At 34.1% G+C, this 13914-nt stretch overlaps 1 protein-coding gene across 1 annotated transcript in view; it reads left to right on the forward strand.

Annotated features, from left to right (window-relative positions):
- Window positions 1-13914, forward strand: part of LOC112046646 (suppressor of lurcher protein 1) — a 412265-nt gene that overhangs the window by 386376 nt on the left and 11975 nt on the right. The gene's annotated exons all lie outside the window — the stretch shown is intronic.

Below are 13914 nucleotides of genomic sequence, written 5' to 3' on the forward strand. Positions count from 1 at the left end.
GATGGCGAGTTGCCTGTATTTATTTTAAGAAAGTTGAAATAACCGTTTGTAAATTTAAGTATAATTTAAACGTTATTATACGAAATTATTCGTTTTCAGGTATCATGAAAAATGTAGATGTAGTAGAGATAAAATATAGCCTATGACACTTACAAATAACGGGGTTTTCTAATGGTAAATTTTTAAAATCAGTTCAGTAGATCCAGAGATTGCCCCCTAACTTGTACATACGTTTTCTGTGCCCCTAGGTACAATAACACAAACTTTATCTCTTTATTAGTAGCCACCTGCCACAGATTCACAAAGTCTAATGCTGATCAGTGCGTGTTGCCAGTGATCACAGACCACAAATGAAGCAGACCTCTGACTCAGAACAAAGCTTTGTGCTGGTTAGAAATTTTGTATGTGTGTATAAAAATGTCATTCATAAATTTCTCGGACCTCTCTTTTACACTTGGGAAAAAATTAAACGTGGGGGGAAAGTCCTATCTCTTTCTAATTCAGCACATGCATATAAATCGTAGTAAAATTAGGGATGTGCAAAAATCGTAATTAGAGAAATTAGTGCTGAACACACACACTTGTTGAAGATTTTTTAATGTACCGATTTTAGAAATTTCCGGTTTTCTCTTACACTACTAGTGCACCTAAATTTATATTTACTTGTTAGATTTTAAGGAAAAGAAAAGCCTTTAATATATTTAAATTTATTTATTTTGTTATTGTCCGTTAATTGTGTAGTGACTCTACCACCGGTTCGGAAGGCAGAAGAGCCGGCAAGAAACTCAGTGGTTGCTCTTTAAAAAAAAACATTATTTACAATTGTAATTATCATTCACAATCCCAAAATTACAAATATTGTGTACATATAAATTTTAGGCTGGTGGAAAATCAATTACATATTGTTTTTCTATAACATTATGAGGATTCAATAAACAAATAAATTTGAGACAGAACAGTGTAACAGAATCAACATAATATTCTTAGTTCTTTACTATTTTTTTTTTACTTGACCTTGTAAATTATTAATTATAAAACAATCATTTTAACTTAAGTATAATAGGCAACCTCTTTATAATGTGTCTCTGTAAATATTATTTATCATCACTAAAAACATATGAGGGTATATATTTCTAATGCCGGATCAGAGACCATTATAATAAAAATAAGTAAGTGTAAGTAAGGTTACCTAAAAACCTAATTAAAATTATGTAATTTATTGTCATACAAAACAAAGATTGTGAGTTTTGCAAAATTATAGTTTTAAAAACAATAAAAACACAAAGCACGTACAATACTGTGAAATCCCACATTGTTTCAGTATTAAACATTTTTTTTACAAATTTAGCAATTTTTTTACAATATACATTAGAATGTAATACAAAGGGCAAGATTTCTAATTAAAAGTACAACAAGGACAGGATATCACAGGAGGCACAGATTTGTTAGGACTTATACTTAATTATATGTATATTACTAGCAGACTTGACCATGGTCTTACCGGAATAGTAGTTTTGATTATAATGGGTGCTTGGCAGTATTTCCTATAACTCTGGGGTTACTCTTTAACGAAAAATAATACATAATAATAAATTTATATAATGACGTACATAATATATTAATACATATTTATAATTATGACGTAGACAAGTTTTACGTATTTTAATGTTTGAAGACATAAAAAGATTTTATTTATTAGTTAAAAAAAATATTAGTTATGCAGTTCGGTTCCTTTATGTGGACTCGTCGACACCTTGAAGTTATGGGAAATACTCCCGAGCATCCTGTATATGTTACAGATGTAGCTTTCTAGTAAAGAGTGGATTTCTAAAATCAGTAGTGTAAGTTTTTGAGTTAACTCTTAACAAACAAAAATTTATAATAATAGTCTATCAAAAAATAAATATAATAATAGAATACAAATACCTAATAACTTACTCTTACAAAAGTAATAGTTAGAAAGAATTCAAAATGGAAATTTGACAGACTGATAAATAGCATGAAAAATAATCTTTAATTTAAATTTCAAGTTTTTGAAATTTAAATTAAATATGAATACAAACATACGGTATGAAAAAATTACTGACTTTGGTGGTGTGTAGATCTATAGCTAGCACCTTAACTTACTTTATTTTTAAGCATATCTTTCATTTCCTTTCCTTTCTTTCTAGTATCTACATTGTGCATCTTCCTATTAAAATTAATACACCATTGTCTGACTTGCATTCTAATGACAAACAACCAAAAAGCGTTAAAAAAATCCAATTTATGCTTGTCACAAGATAAGAAAGAAGTATCGAGCCGATTTTTAAATACGTTAATTAAATCTGTGTAAATGTAAACGTTACAAATTTTTGGCTATATTTCTTCAATTAAATAAATACATTGTCATACAAGACTCAAAAGATTACGAGACGGATGATAAAAAATTCTGGTACTTGCATTATATTCTCTGGATTCAATTAAAGAGTGAAATGGTTCATTTACATCAGACAATAGTGCATTTTTACAACTTTGGCAGTCTGCACTATCTAGTTTTGAAAATAAATATCTGCAAATTGCACCTGCAAAAACACAGCTTGAGTTTGAAAAACGTTTTCGGAAGGAATACAAGTATCTATGAAATCTAAATTTTGATGTTAAGATGTGTAATCAATACATTGAATATTTATTTTTGGTCTATTAATTAAACTCCTGAGAGAACCAAGCATTTTATCTTTATCGCGAGAACAATTTGCATATATAGAACTATCAGATGTCATATCATTAATTCAATGTCTTAAATGACGAAATAAAATTGTGACAATCTGGGTGTGTATTAGAGCCACCATGACCTCTGATTTGTGAAAAAAATTCCAGGGGATCCTGGTTTAATTGCTGAAGACTCAAGAAGTTAACGCCTGAAATGTTTTTAAAATCTTTACGGTTTTTATATCGTGACAAAAGTTACGTAATGAAATTGGCCTCATTTTTCTTGAGTCTGTAGCATCAAATTTCATTGATTGTAGTTTTTTCACTGCTTCATTCCAAAACTGAAAGTGATCTGATTCTAAAGATAAAGCATTACGTAAACTGGTACTTTTATGACCACCACCATTAAGGCTATCAAACAAATTGTTCATGAATAATATTATTTCAGCAGTGAAAAAGCCATTATAAATGTTAATAGGTGGGACACTATAATTATGGTCCATTCTAAATCGTTCGCATGTCTTCAAATGCATCGATAGAGAGATGTAGACTGTGTTGCTCAATACTTCTGCATGGTTGATCTGTAATTGAAAATGAAATTTGGTTAAAAATTTAACATTAAACACTGTACAATAGTATGAATAACATCATAGTTATTGTCTCGTTGGTCCAGTGCTTAGCCCGTGCGGATCACGAGGTACTAGGTTCAAGTTCTGCCTCATTGCCAAACCAAAATCTTGGAATTACCTAAATGGCCAACATTAATAAAATCTTTTTAACAAAACAACTTCAAAATAACAAAAAAAAACTTAAAAGCGAAAAATAACATAGTATGTGCTACCTTCAGATTACTTTGAAGGCGGTGGCAAGTGAGTGACATAATAATCAAAGCCGTTTCTTTTAAATCCTAAAATTTGATTGATATGATTTAATCGGCTAAGTTACTGAATTACTGTGTTGGTACTGCCTTCAAAATGATAACGTAAATGCTAATTTATATGGAATTGAAACAGTGCAGTAGTACCTATAGATGGCTGTTTCAATTCCTCATAAATTCGCATTTACACTAACGCGACCGTCACAGTATCAAACTGCCACTAGTCCCTCTGAAGGTAGCACATACGATGTTATTTTTCCCTTTTTATTTTTAGTCGGTTAAAGTTTTTTGTTACAAAGATTTTATTTTTCTGTCTTTAGTGTGTCTATCGAAGTGAACGAAAGCGCCACAGTACGGGAAAATTCGTTATTTTCATTTCAACACAAAATTACTGAACCGATTGTCATAAAAATTTAATGGAACCAATCTGGAACTATAATCTTTTAACAAAAAAAGAATTTTTAAAATTGGTTAAGAAAAAACAAGTGTCGAATTGAGAACCTCCTCCTTTTTTTTAAGTTGCTTAAAAAGCCGTTAATTTGCATTTTTTTGTTCTAATAATACTTTTATATTGAATCTTCGGTAAAATAATACATAAGGTTATACATTTTTAAATATATATTCATCACGCGAAGACGCGTGATTCGTGTTTTTAACGTATTGCCACATTACTATTAGTAAAAAATAAACTTTAATAAAGTATTTTTCACTACTCTTGCTCAAAAACACTGTCATATTACCACTCCACAGCGGGGCTAAACAAGCATATTAGCCTCTAGGGGCTAAAGTAATTTTGGTTTTTTAATTCTTGTCTGTTACGAGTACTAGCCTACTATAAAACGGAGGAGGTTTTATTCGAAAATAGAATCATTATAGGTAAGGCCCCGATTGTTTTTAAAAATAAAAAAAACTTTAAATTGGAATAAAATGCACCGTTCTTGTCTGTGGAATGCGTTTATTTTTTTATTTCATTTTTATTGAGTTGCGAATATAGCGAGATTTGAAGACATGGGACATCCTTTACGGTAATACCTTTGCCTTTTTCTCATGTGAAAAAAATAAAATTAAAAAGCGGGAATTTAAAAAACAATTGGCGTGAATAATAAGAAATTCATTGTAAATTTGTGACCGTAACTAAATATTGAATCTCCTGACCACAAATTATCTCTCACGCAAAAAATCAAGCAAAATATAAATAACAATAATACCTCAACAATTAATCACCAATTACAATTTCAACTTAATTTATCTAAAAAAAATTCACACCAAAATTTAATTAAATTAATAGAACAAAAATTGAGCGACGGGAATGTTAAAAATGCTGCCAAGCTTCTTTTTTCTGATGACGTCCTTGCTACAGATTCATCTGAGACTTTGGCCTCTTTAAAGGATAAGCACCCCCTACCTTCGCCAACATCACAGCCATTCGTTCCCTCCCTTAATGCCGTAACCCAACTCAAGACTTCCGCAGATGCTCTACGTTTAGGGATTCTTAGTTTTCCAAACGGATCCGCTGGTGGCCTAGATGGGCTTTCGCCACAACACCTTAAGGACTTGACCGGTCCCCTTCTCAGTGAAGACAGCATCTCACTCGTAAAGGAGTTGACCAGTCTTGTCAATCTGATGTTGTCTGGCCAGGTTCCCATTGAAATATCATCTATTTTATATGGAGCAAATTTGGTGGCTTTAAATAAGAAGGACGGTGGTATACGACCCATTGCTGTCGGCAGCACATATCGCCGGCTAGCTTCCAAAATGTGTTGCCATAAAATAAAAAACAAGATGTCGGCCATTTTTAAACCCATACAGTTGGGTTTTGGTGTTAAGGGAGGTTGTGAGGCTGCAGTACATGCGGCCAGAACATATCTAAATTCTAGCGATTACGACATTTTTGTCAAAATTGACGTACGTAATGCTTTTAATTCGGTCGATAGAGGAGCCATGTTAAATGAAATTCAAAAACAAATTCCAGAAATTTCAGATTATATGTGGCAGTGTTATGGCTCTCCTTCAAAATTATTGTTTGGTAAAAATGTTCTGGAATCAGCAGTTGGCTGTCAACAGGGTGATCCTCTTGGTCCCGCTCTTTTTAGCCTCGTGATAAATCCTATAATTTCGACTCTAAATTCCAATTTCAACCTATGGTACTTAGATGACGGCTGTTTAGGAGGTAATGCGTCAACCAAGACTTATCCAAAGTTATTGAAAAATTTTCGGAAGTAGGCCTACACTTAAATTACTCTAAGTGTGAGGTGTATTTTCGAGAATCACTAAAAATAGAAAAAATAAACGAAATAAAAAATAATTTACATTCATTATTGCCAAACTTCGCTGTAGTTACTAAAAATAATTTAACACTTCTCGGTTGCCCAATATTTGATGACGCATTTTCTCCTCTTTTAAATTCAAAATTGGAAATTTTTAATAAATTTTCGCATCGCCTTTTAGATATCAACCCTCACATGGCCCTTTATATCCTTCGATTATGTTTATTTGCTCCAAAATTCATGTATTTGTTACGTTGCTGTTCCTTTTGGAAATATCCTCATTTGCTTTCATACCTAGATGTGTCTCTTAAAGATACTCTTTCCAAAATTCTAAATTTACAGTTTGATGATAGAACCTGGACCCAAGCGAATCTGCCCGTCAGATATGGTGGATTGGGCATACGATCCATATCAAGCGTTGCACTTCCAGCTTTCTTAGCGTCTGCTTCCAGCTCTACTGCACTTATCAGTCAGATCCTCAACTCGTCAAGTCCGACTGATATTGTTGTGGAGAGTCTTGCAGAAGCAAGGTCAGCATGGAGTTCATCATTCCCTAGCGAGAGTTACCCTGTGTCTGTGGGGTGTCAGAGCCTGTGGGACAAACCACTTTTATTGCTTGCACATAAACGTGTCTTAGAGCAATGTACTTCTTCTTCAGACAAGGCTCGTATTTTGGCGTTGTCTGAGAAGGAGTCTGGTCATTGGCTACAGGCTTTGCCATCACATAACTTAGGGACGGTTCTTGATAGGACAACGCTCCGTATAGCCGTATGCTTACGTTTGGGTGTCAAAATTTGCGAGCCTCACGTCTGCCCCTGTGGTAGCCGCGTGGATCAATTTGGTCATCATGGACTTAGCTGCAACAGAAGCGCTGGTCGTTTATATCGCCACGGTAGTATTAACGATATAATTCGTCGCGCACTGGCCACTGCCGCTATTCCTGCGCAATTAGAACCTCCTGGTTTGTTCAGGGATGACGGCAAGAGGCCCGACGGGATGACAATAGTGCCGTGGTCTATGGGGCGTGCTTTAGTATGGGACGCAACCTGCGTAGATACGTTGGCAGCGTCTCATCTATCACGCACGTCCCAAACGCCTGGCGCAGCTGCTGAATACGCTCAATTTTGTAAGCGTCGTAAATACTCGGTCATATCGAATGACTATGTATTTGCGGCGCTTGCCTTTGAGACTTTAGGCCCATGGTCAACAGATACTAAAAAATTTTTTAATGCTATGTCTGACAAATTGGTCCATGCTTCAGGTGACCCAAGAGCTGGCGCTTATTTGGCCCAAAGGTTAAGCCTTGCTATCCAGAGGGGTAATAGCGCTAGTGTATTGGGTACCTTGCCCCTGAGTGAACAATTAGATGGTGTGTATTTGTTATAATTATTTTATTTATTATAAATTTAAATTTAATATACTGTGTAATTCTTAGTTTTAATTAATATATTATAGTGTTTTGTATATTTTATGTAGAACAAGTTAATTAAAATTATTTGACCGTAACTTACATATTTTTCAACAATAATTGTTATTGTTGTTTTCATCTAGTGAGAATGGTGATCTTAATTTGGAGATGGATGAAATCTTCAATCTGTTACCATCAAAGTCGAAACGCATTTACTTAAATACTTTCCTACGATACCTACGAATACCTACGAAAAATTTAATAAGTGGAGAAAACAACAACGAATGGATTCACTTACGAAAGGAGTTTTTTAAACTATTATCTCCCACGTTTACCTCACATACTCATTATTCATCTTCACAGTAGTCGGAAATATGTTACCGGGTAAAAGCATTGTCCTTAATATCCAAAATTGTAGACTTTGTACATTTAATTTTCAATTAAAATAAATCATTGAACATGTACTAAACTATTTTATTTTCTCGCAATCGTAGTGAAAAGCAGAGTGTAACACATGGGGCTAAACCCATTATAAACTCGGTTTCTATTTAGGCGTAAAAATACCTCGTATATAATGGGTCTTTTTAGCCCCTTGTATAACAATCTACTATTTTAGAAGACTAGCGGATGGCCGCGACTTCGTCCGCCCTTAAACCTCTTCTTACGAAAACGGGAGTAACTTCTCCCGTTTTCCCTACATACGTTTACCCTTCACTACTCTGCTCCTATTGATCGTAGTGTGATGAAAAGTATACTATATCCAGGAGTATGAAGAATAATTGTACCAAGTTTCGTTAAAATCCGTTGAGCAGTTTTTGTTCCTATAACGAACATACACACAGACAGACAGACAGACCGACATTTGATGTTTTATTGTGACCAGAACGCGTTGTGAGCTATTTTTCCGCTCCGGTCCCGCTTTTGCTTTGAGCTATTCGGTGCGCGGCTGGATTTTGCGCTTTTTATGTGCTTGGGTATAATGCAGCGGCCACGGTCGGAGGCCCTACCACAAACCCCCGGCCGAAGGCCGGGGTATAATTAGGCGCGTGGGCCAAGGCAGCGCGTTTTATGTGCTTGGGTGAAATGCCTAGCCAAATCAAAAATCAAAATCTACTTCACTATAAGAAAGTTCTGCGTAGTTTTACTTTACAATTAATGGGTATACACTCAATCATCCCCTGTTTTCCTAACCATAGAGTTGGATTTTTTTCCAAATTTATCATCATCGTCATCATCATATCAGCCGATGGACGTCCACTGTAGGTCATAGGCCTTTTGTAGGGACTTCGAAACATCACAATCCTGAGCAGTCCGTTTTGATAATTTTGTTTTGTTAGAAAGGAAATATAATGAAAAAAAATATATTTCGAATTAGGTCCCATATAAATTTCAAATACGAAAAAAAATCTAACCCTAATTGAATGTATACCTACCCATTAATTGTAAAGTAAACCCACGAATAACTTTTTATATTATAGTCAGATTTTAATAATTTTTCTTTTATAAGATATGACTTCAAAATTAGTCTCATATTAGTTTTAAAAAAAAGTTACTACCCTAAGGGTGAGAAAATAGGGGTGATATATTCATCATTAGCCGACGTCTTGCAGGTTCACCCGCGTAATTTTCCGTGGGAATATGAAGCCTGTAAAACTAACAAATAATGGAGCTTTCTAGTATGTTAAAATAATTTTCATAATCGGTGTAGTAGATCAAACGATTACCCCCTACAATACCCAAAACTTTACCTTTTTATAGTATTTTAGTAGAGGCCCCGCGGTTTCAGTCATGTAATGCCCGTTTCCTTAAGAGTATGAGGAGAATATATAGTTTAAGGCACTCACAGATAACGTGGCTTTCTAGTGGTATAAAAATTTTTCAAAATCGGTGCTGTACATCCAGAGATTACCCCTACAATACCTTTACCTCATTATAATATTTTAAAAGAGGCCCCCGGTTTTACTCGCGTAGTTCCCGTTTCCGAGAAAATATGTGGATATAATAGCCTACGACACTCGCAAATGACGTAGCTTTTTATTGGTAAAAAAATATTCAAAATCGGTTTAGTAGATCCAGAGATAACCCCTTACAATTCCTCAAACATTTTTTAGCAGACGCTCTGCGGTTTTCTCTTCGGAGTATGGGGATAAAATATAGCTTATAATACTAATAAATAATGTAGTTTTCTATTATTAACAGAATATTTAAATTCAGTTCAGTAGATCCAGAGTCTACCCTCTAAAACCTCACAAATTTTACCTTTTTACAATATTAGTATAGACTAGCCCCGCGGTTTCACCCGCGTAATTCCCGTTCCCGTGAGAATACGGAGATAAATTATAGCATTTAACACTCACAAATAACGAGGCTTTATAGTGTTAAAAGAATTTTGAATATCAGTTAAGTAGATCCAGAGATTAACCCTTACAATCCCACAAACTTTACCTGTATAATATTAGTATGTTTAGAAAGTAAAGATTCACAGAGTATTTATTGATAACTCGTAGATTTTAATTCTAATGCTGAGTAGATTCGACTTCAAAACTTTAACGTTCCCACGAAACTGAAAAATAACATTATAATATTTTCTACCTATGAATCACTTTGTTCGTTTTTTTCGTTTATGAAAAAACCACATGAATGACAAAAAGAATGTCTGAGACAAAAATCTTTACGATACGCCTTGAATTAATAGATCACAGGCTTGACACCGACTTCAAAGTGATCAATAGGTAGAAATTATTATAATGTTATTTTTCCCTTTTTAGTTGCGTGGGTACGTTAAAGTTTTAAAGTCGGTTGTATTTAAAAACAAATTATGTGTAGGTATCAAGGAGGGATAGTACATTAAGGCAAAAATAGGAATAGCGCAATAGATTATTTTCCTTTACATCCAATGCAGTATATCACATAAACGCTAAATACAATAGTTTGATTGTGAATTATATAACCATCTGATTAGATTGCAATAATGTACCAATGTAACCAAAATATGAAAAAGTATAGAAGACAATATTATTATAATAATACGGTGGTGTTCTTTATGAAGTTTTGAACTAAAGAACTAACTAAACTAAACTGCATTCAAAGTTCAATTTCGCACATTTTGTGGCTTGATACATAACAGCTTAACACCGTCCAAATAAAATGACGAACTTCAACATGTTTTCTGGTGAACTGACAATTTTAGTAGGTGTAGAAACACGAATATCAAGTTTGACACGCGACGTCGCGTTACCGGCCTCAGCGTAAAAGGCCGTTTCACGCGACGTCGTGTGATGTGGCACTGAACTTGTTAAGAGAAATTTTAGTAGCAGGAGACACTTGGTGGTGTCAGACTCAGACCTGCCAGACCTGCGTGCCCCAGAGACAAATCCTGGTCATTACCTAATGGTGATGTTATTATATCTAATATAAATATTGTTATAAAATAAATAAATAAAAATAAAAAGAGATGACATGATTACACAACTTAAATTCCTAACAAAAGGTAGCTACTGTAAATCGTTGAAGAGTTCCATTAAGTGTCTTTCGTATTCCTAACCAGACCCCTAATGACAGTCACAACCCATCTAGGTGAAAACTCCTCATCAATACAAATTAATCAAACCCAATCACAAAGTAGCTACTTAAAACTGTTGAGGAATTCCATTAACTGTCCTTAATCTTCATCATCATACAACAACATACTTACACACTTACATACAAAATCTTCGTGAAGTGTGATGGTGTGATATAAAACATATGAAAATATACATAGTGTCGAAAGGGTTGAAAGTGTGTTTCGATTTTCACACGGACGAAGTTGCGGGTGTCCGCTAGTAATAATTATAATTAACTTGCTCTTAAAATAATGAAAATAAATTTGATTAATTACCATAGAACAATCAGATATGGTAAATATATTTTATATAACATTTTATAAACAAACCATACATAATTTAAAATAAATAAGTTATAAAAAGACATATGTTATCTACCTTCATTTCTAATTTATTTGTTGGTAAACAGTACTCATTAAGAAAGGCTGTAGTATAACAAATGAATTGACTAAAATGGCTATGTAGTTAGTCTGTATCTGTACACCATAGAAGGTGCGAGAGGATCACCATGAATCCATGGAATGCTAAAATATTTGTCTCATACTTGTGCATTATATGAATATCTCTGTGAGCTTTGTTCAAATTTTTTTTGGCGCACCTACTAACAGTAAACCTCTGAAACCCCTGCATATTAAATTTCATTTAAATTGTTGGAACTTTCTCAGAGATTCAGCTTGTATATACACAAGGAATGCTTGTTTAAAGGTATTAAAACAACTTGCCTTCATCTTGTCATAAGAAGTTGGTCTAATGTGTTTATCCGTCAGGGTTATGGTTCTTGCACGTCCGGCTTCACCATCTGTAGCATAGAGCTCCTCAATGATGGACCACTGTGCACGTTGATTACCAATAAGTAGGTCTTTTTTCTGAAAATTGTTTCGATAACATTTTAATAAATGTGGTACTTTCTTTTTCTTTCTTTTCTTCCTGGGCCTTATCTGCACTTGGCCACTAAGGTTTGGCCGTTGTACGTACGGTGGTACATCATACATGTGATATATTTTATTATTATTATATATATAATAAAAGACATTATCAGGATCATTACTATTATTATGGTTAATAAGTAAATCTCAGATATTAATGAATTTATTGCTGCAACATTAGCAGACCCTTGATCTGAGACAGTACATCTCACTCCATATCCTGATTTAAATATGGCATCAAGAAGTTCTTTAAGAATATTTTTTAAATTTAAAGTTTTAATTCCATCTCGGACAAAATAAAAAGCTAAAGGTAGTTTCCAAGAAGAAAATATCCCACACAGCATAAAAACTAAAACTTAATCAGCAACATTATTTGTTCTGACACCACCTCCTATATCCTCAAAACCTTGAATAACACCTGTATGAAAGTATAACATTTTGGACTAATTTTAGATAAGGAAAGTGCAAAAATTTTTTCATCATTGGTAGATATATCTAGCACCTCTGAATTTAACACCAGATAATCTTAATTGTGAGTCTACTAATACTTTTTCAAAATGACTTAACAGGGGATACTTTGATACAAAAAGTTTTAATTTAGTTAAAGATTGATATTTAGCCTTTAATCTGTTAAGTAGAGTTTTATTTTTTAGTTGTTTCTTTAATGATTATTATTAGCTTGACGTGAATTTTTCTTACGAAGAGTTTCAAACTTATCTTCCGGAACTCTATGAACAAAATCTAGCTTTCTACATGACTTGAGTCTGTTATATGACCTAACGTGCACTGGTATGTTTTCTAAAGCAGACTCACAATTAGCAGGTATGGAATCAGCTTGACTCACAGTTGAAGTCTGTAAAGTAGACTCAACATCAGTTTGTAAATTGGAATTTTCAATAACATTGACCGGAGACAATATTGAAAACTGTTCTTTACCACTGTCAGACTGACTCTCTGAAATTTAATGGGTTTGAAGATGTCTGTCCGTATGTAATGTAAAAGTAGATGGAATATGGTCAACTATTGTACAGGAATTCATTACAATGAATAGAAAAAAATCTAGAAATTTTGAAATTACAGATGGTGGTGAAATAGTATTTGGATCAGATTGAAGGGGTTGATTAGGAGTAGATAGTGTAATTTCTAAATTTAAAGTAGGAATAGCATCCTTTGTCAATCTATGATAATTACATACCTGGGTAGAAAGTGGTTTTCACAAATTTTAACGTTTTCTAACTGCCTACGAGTATATTTCCGTAATATTGGACAATTGATGAACCATGCCTCCCATCTAGTGTTATCACTATCAGTAAAAGGTACAGCACGTAATTTGATCGCGTTTTACACTTGGGAATAACACATTTAAAACAAAATTACTTTTATCAATAACCAAGCACGAATCGAACTACATTGTATATCTTTTTATTAATCAAAATTTATTTAAATAGTGAAGATAATTAATTAACAAGAAAGATTTATCCTTATTATTAGTAATTAAAGCGGCGCTCATGCGAATTTCAATGATTTCAATTATTGAAAAGTCAAAACCAATCTTTCGCAGTAAAATTACAATGGCGGCGCAGGCACGAGGCAACAAATTCAAAACAATCTTACACACGTGGTATAAACACATTTCTCTTTCATTCATAAAAGCTATTATTTTTCTTTGTGTAAATTTGACCAATCACATCAGTTTTTCGATACTTAGAATTGTAACAGTGTGCAAGTTTATTTAAGTGTACAGGTGAAAGAGATAGGCATGGCCACCACCTACTACAGCCCATAACAAGGAGAAGGATGGAGATATCTCTCTCTTTTGTTAGTAAAGGATGGAGGATTCTCATTTTTTATTCTACGGTTGGGAGGGCCTGCCAGTGATGACCTACGGATCCGAGACTTGGTCGCTAACTATGGGCCTTATTAGAAGGCTCAGTCACTCAGCGGACGATGGAGCGAGCTATGCTTGGGGTTTCTGTGTGATCGAATCAGAAATGAGGAGATCCGCAGACGAACCAAAGTCACTGACATAGCTCAGCGAGTCGCGAAGCTAAAGTGGCAATGGGCAGGCCACATAGTTCGAAGAGCCGATGGACGTTGGGGTCCCAAGGTGTTGTGTCGAACCCCCCCACTAAGTAGACTAAAG

This window comes from Bicyclus anynana, chromosome 10 (assembly GCF_947172395.1).
Source record: "Bicyclus anynana chromosome 10, ilBicAnyn1.1, whole genome shotgun sequence".
NCBI lineage: Eukaryota > Metazoa > Arthropoda > Insecta > Lepidoptera > Nymphalidae > Bicyclus > Bicyclus anynana.